Source organism: Adiantum capillus-veneris, chromosome 11 (genome assembly GCF_014529385.1).
Source record: "Adiantum capillus-veneris isolate H3 chromosome 11, ASM1452938v2, whole genome shotgun sequence".
NCBI lineage: Eukaryota > Viridiplantae > Streptophyta > Polypodiopsida > Polypodiales > Pteridaceae > Adiantum > Adiantum capillus-veneris.
This window is the reverse complement of record NC_140941.1, coordinates 34,863,497-34,869,077: the sequence shown is the minus strand read 5'-3', so window position 1 is coordinate 34,869,077 and position 5,581 is coordinate 34,863,497. Positions and strand designations below refer to the sequence as shown.

The 5,581-nt window shown below is 45.3% G+C and overlaps 1 pseudogene; it reads right to left on the bottom strand.

Moving 5' to 3' along the window:
• Positions 1–2,215: 2,215 nt before the first annotated feature.
• LOC147447090 (cullin-1 pseudogene) lies at positions 2,216–5,119 on the bottom strand (annotated as a pseudogene).
• Between the last annotated feature and the right edge of the window lie 462 nt (positions 5,120–5,581).

Genomic DNA, 5,581 nt, shown 5'->3' with positions numbered 1-5,581 from the left:
GGCTAGGCCTGGCGGGGTCCAATGAGCTTCAAGCATGAGCTACAAGGGGGGGTCGACCAAAGAAAGGTAGGGGGTTGCTTGAGGGGTATACTCTCCCACAAACACTCTCATTGTGTGAAGTGCAAATTGCAAGATCTCCATCTCCTTCTCCAAGCTAGTAGAGAAGTTGAGAGCCTTCACCAACACTCTTGGCTATGGAATGCAAATCCAACCAGGAGCCATGCTTAAATGCTTAAGATTTTTATCTTCTCCATATTAATTAATATGCTATTATGTATGCTAGCATGAAGAGTGACGATAAGTGAGGAACTAATTTTTTCTCCTATGAAATGTATCTTCTCCTCTTCCCTACCCTCATTCCCCACTAGCTCTCTCCACCTTCGAAGTTTCTTGAGGCCTTGGAACCGAGGCTTGGGATATTTAATGCTTTTTGCAAAGTTCATGTTATGCTCGTGATGCATGAAGCTTTCCATCTTCATTGCATCACCTAGGTCACAAGGAACACGAAGATTGTATTGTACCAAGTCTCTCTTAATAGGAGAAACTATAATAAAAATGCCTATTGGAGAGGGGACTGGCTCCACATAAATCCGGTCCTCAACTGTTATCATGTTCTCTAAACTCTCTCTCTTGCAAAAGTATAAAAGTGCTTCTTCTAATTTTTGCTACTATAGAGAATGCCCTTTCACAGATGTTCAAGGGCATCCTAAGAGCACCGTGGGGCATTTGAGATGGTGGTGTTGCTACGTCATTGTGACCTTGAAGGAACTTCTGAAAGAAGTCAAGTGTCCTCTTTCCAAGTTTGTGTGGAAGTTCCCTCCATGGACTAAAAGTCGAATGTTTGAAAGAAAAAAGAAGGTAGATCTCTCTCTCTCTCTCTCTCTCTCTCTCTCTCTCTCTCTCTCTCTCTACGAAGGGTATGGAGACAATCGACATAGAGTGTGCAATATCGTTGCAGATTAAGTGGTCGTGTTGCCCTAATACAAAAGGTTGAGGGGTATATTGCTAAGCCAACCTGCATTCCACTGCACATGGTTTTCATGTTGAGGACAAGAAATCAAGCCTGCTCTATTCTTGTGGACGTAACAAAGGGTATGATTAGTATGTTATGTCCTCTCGCAAGGACAAGCCTGTTCATGCTTAGTTTGTGGAGTTCTATTTGGCGACGTTGATGCACCGACAAAAGTCACCACTATAGAGCATCTACAAGCCACCCAATTACATCTCCCAAATCCAAAACAAAGGTAACTATTTTCTCTGGCTTTTGCAGCTTGGATGTTGTAGTACACATTGTTAGAGTGAAGTTGATATGGTCACTAATTCAACACCGACACTTGCTTGCTCTCTCTCTCTCTCTCATGTATGTTGTGCCATGTTTTACAAATTAAACATAACAACATACAAACATCATGAAACACCCTACTCGGTTCATGGGATGAGCTGCTCCAGCATATCATGGGTGCAAAGTGGAAGTTGTGTTTGAGGTGCAGGTTCATAGTGATATTGAGATCAAAGCTGCCTACGAACAAGCAATGTACACCTCGAAAGGACATGGGAAAATGGCACCAAGGTCGATTACACGGTATGGGCTAGCTATTATGGTATTAGAGGATGCTATTAATAGACACTATACATGCAATGAAAGAATAGTGATAGGTGTGAACTTGGGGCTTGGCGCGTACAACAATCACTGAAGTTGCACGTCACAGGAAGGTCACAATAGGAACCTGGCCCAACACAAGGGTTGTGCATAATCTGGGGGACTAATTGTTAGCCTTAAACTACGCCATGCAAAGCTGTCACAAGAGCACTCACAAGTTGATGTCCTTTTGGCTGCATGTATCCCTGATTAGCCCGTTGGGAAGTAGCGAGTGGGAGGTTGGAGCAATTTATTGTTTTACATCTAATCTCTCTCACATTTTTAAATGTGGAAGAGGTAAATTTAAAAGTGAAAACTGCCACTATAGTGCAGGCCACACACATGTGTGATCCAATATACTAAGGTCTGACTCTGAAATAAACTAAGAGAGTTCTAACGAGAGGGAGAGGGAGAGGGGATCACTAGAAAGATATAGTGTTATTCTGTTGCAACAAGTCATGTACTAGTGTTCTATTTATGCTCTATAGCAACGCCCACCAAGCAAGACTAATTCAAAATGTAGTTATATAGTTTAAAAAACAATCAAAACCTTGGTGGGTGGCCTTAAAAGTCATAAACTTTGAATAACCTCTCACAAGAAGGCATTAAGATATTAACAAAATCGGAACAAAATTACATGAAAATAGAACATGCACGTTTCTCCTAATTTAAGGCCCTTCCCCCTTCTCTTAGAATTAGGCCCAAAAGTGTTCTTTGGGATCAATTAACACGCAGTGTCAAGCCAAGTACTTGAAGACGCTTGGGTTCTCTGCGTCCCGCTCCAGGAACTCGCGGTGTATCAAGTCCTCGATGCGCTTCTTCACGAATTTAATGTCGGGCTTGAAGAGACGCTGAAGCTCCTGCACACACTCGGCGATGAGTTCCTGGTATGGCAGGACTTTGCGTCCTTTCATGATCCGTACCAAACAGGCGTCCACGGTATACCGCCTATCTTTCTCCACATTTTCAATCACCGCCTTCTTCTCGTCTTTTGCAACGGGCATGGGGATCCTGATGCGCCTCATCTTGTCAGTAAATTCTGCATTAAACTCGAAACAGTCTTCGAGCCCCACCGCAGAACTAGTATTCGTGCCAGGTGCGGGACGTACTTTGTTAAGGATTTTGTACTTCGCGCAAGAAAGCGAATGCAGCAGCCTCCTCAATATCTCATCATCGTCGTCCTTGAGATTTAATGTGCTCTTGATTTCCGAGAAGCTTAGCCTTTCAGTCGAACTGAACTGCAGCAGTACAACAGCTTGGAGCGTCGTCACCATCAGGTCGATCTTCTTTGCCTTGAAATTTCCCACAACGTTGCAAGTTCCCAAGGAGTTGATCCATGTCAGCTTGCGGCTGTGGTGGCTTTTGGTTTGGTAGAAATCATTGAAAGTTTGTAAGGATTTGAGCATTTCTGTAGGCAATGCCAAGTAATCCAAGCGATTGGGAATTGTAGGCCAGTGTACAGTGGTGAGAGTGGTAACCCGCAGATCAATCAGATTGTTGAGCGGATGATGATCATCAGAAGCTTCTGCAGTGCTGGAGCGATGGAGAGCATTAACATACTCCCGAAACAAAGCTTCCGTCTCCTTTGCTAAAGTGACATCCTTCAGCATGCCCTCCATGCTCGCTGTAAATTGAGACCCACAAAGCTGCTTCAATTTTGTCAGAAAACTCTTGTCGCACGATAAATCCATTCCAGGACCCTTGTCCGACAGCAGCCTGCGGGAAAATTTCTTCCTGAAAAACATCGAGAATATGTCCTTGTCGCTAACGTACGCCACCAGTATATGGACTGCTACTTGTAAGTTATGATCCTCGCTCATCAGCTCGTCTGTGGCGCATGAGCTGCTTGACGTACTCTTTCCCGCCGATATCTTCAGCAGTGTGTTGTCGCAGTAGGTAGCCAAAAGCTCTGCGCTGCTTCTGCCATTGTGCTTCTTACAGATAAGTGAAAAGGCCTTTTTAACCTCCTTGTGAAACAGCGAATTTCGAGCAAAGCATTCATTCACAATCTGCTTCGAGTAGTTTTCGTGCAGGTCGATTAAGTTCTGCACGAAGGCCACTTGCGCCTGCTCGGTCTTCATTTCAGATGGCTCTGCTAATTGCTTGACAAGCGCCGAGGTGGCATCTGCCAGATGTTCCCGAAAGCAGCTCAGAATGTGATCAAGGCCGCCATCATGGGGAATGTTGTAGAAGAGCTTGTACATTCTCTTCAGATCCTCCACCCTGCCGTCGGCTAGAAGGGCGTGGCATCCCGAATGCTGATTCTCCTCGAAAAGCTGCTGCTTGAATGGCGGATTGAGCAGCAATTGCAGCCGAATCTTGCTCAATAGCTCGCCCTCCATGCTTTCACACAGATAATCACGTGCCCTTTCCTCTTCTAAACGCAAACACTCCTCTGCCTTTACCATGTACTCCGCACATGTGTCCTTCTCGATCCAGGCACGTGCTTTTCGCCGGTAATATTTTTCTGCATCATCGATCAGGCACATTTCCAAATTCTGATGAGATTCAATGGCGGCTTCTTTCACAACAGTCGGAACTCCCTCTACTTCCATGAAGATGTTGATGACATTCTTCATCAGAGCTCTGTCGATCCGCCCGCCGTCTCTTTCTCTGTTGATCAGACCGAGAATAGCTTCCTTTACATGAACGTGTATTGCGGCCCCTTCAAAGGACGCCACTCCAACTTCCCACATGCTTGGAAGCTGGTACGACGTGTCTGGCCGGCCGACGAATCCAAACTTATGTGCTCGCATACTCAGAATGGTGGTGTAGTCTATGTACCCAAACAGCCTCACAAGGACCTGCAAGAAGACCTGGTGAGTATCCCACCGCTTTGCAAGCTCTTGCAGAATAAGCTCGTGATCGGCACGTTTAGCGCGGATGGCAGGCACCACCACATCATTTGTATGGCTTTGTAAAAGCTTGCGAAAACGCTGATAAAGATGATAACAGTAGTTGTGGGGGGCATTCTGAGAGCACATTTTGTAAATAGTTGTGTACAGAAGCGTGTACTGGAGGGGGTCCAGCTGCTGCCTTTGCGCCGCAGGCATGAGATGAGTGCTATCCAGCAGCCTAGCAAGCTTGTTCATCCCATCCTTCACCACTCGCCACCCGGGCTCCAGCTTTACTATCCCATCATGAGAATCGCGTGGTATTATAAATATATTATTGGGGCCCTGTTGTTGTTGCGCCATCGCCGTATTTCTTCGGTAAGAAGAAGAAGCAGAAGACGGCAGTGAGTGTCGAGAATGAAGCTCCTCTCCAAACTTAACTGATGCAAGGTCTATGATATATAAACCCTCCGGACCTGATTATGTCCTCCCAATCTCCATTAGTAGTAGAAGAAGAAGCAGAAGACGACAGTGAGTGTCGAGAATGAAGCTCCTCTCCAAACTTAACTGATGCAAGGTCTATGATATATAAACCCTCCCGACCTGATTATGTCCTCCCAATCTCCATTAGTTACTGAAGGGTGAGTTTCAGAATGAAAAGACCCAAGGAAGTGGAAAGTCAAAAGACGCTTCAAATACCCCTTAAGAGCCGAGTCATGCCCGGTGTAGCAGGGGTAAGAGAACAAAAGCTGACCTCTGGTCGCACCCGTATAGAAAGAAGAGTTTAGATGCAAAGGTCGAGAAATTATCGATGAAAATCAATCACGCTGATTGGGTAGTTCTGGAGAGAAAACCGCTTTTACATTTCTTTCCAGAATGATAGCTTAGCCATTTGAAAAACGTAGGGGTTGATGCAGTTTCAGCAGGGCTTCTATAATCCTGCACAAAAAATGGGATTTTCTAAAGGTGGATAGCTTCCTCCCCCACTCCCCCCACCTTCCCCCCACAAACTCTGGATGTGACCCAGCTCTAACTAGTCTTGCTTGGTGGTCCTTGCTATATAACATCTATAGAATATAACATGACACATGCAAATTGACATTTAGTT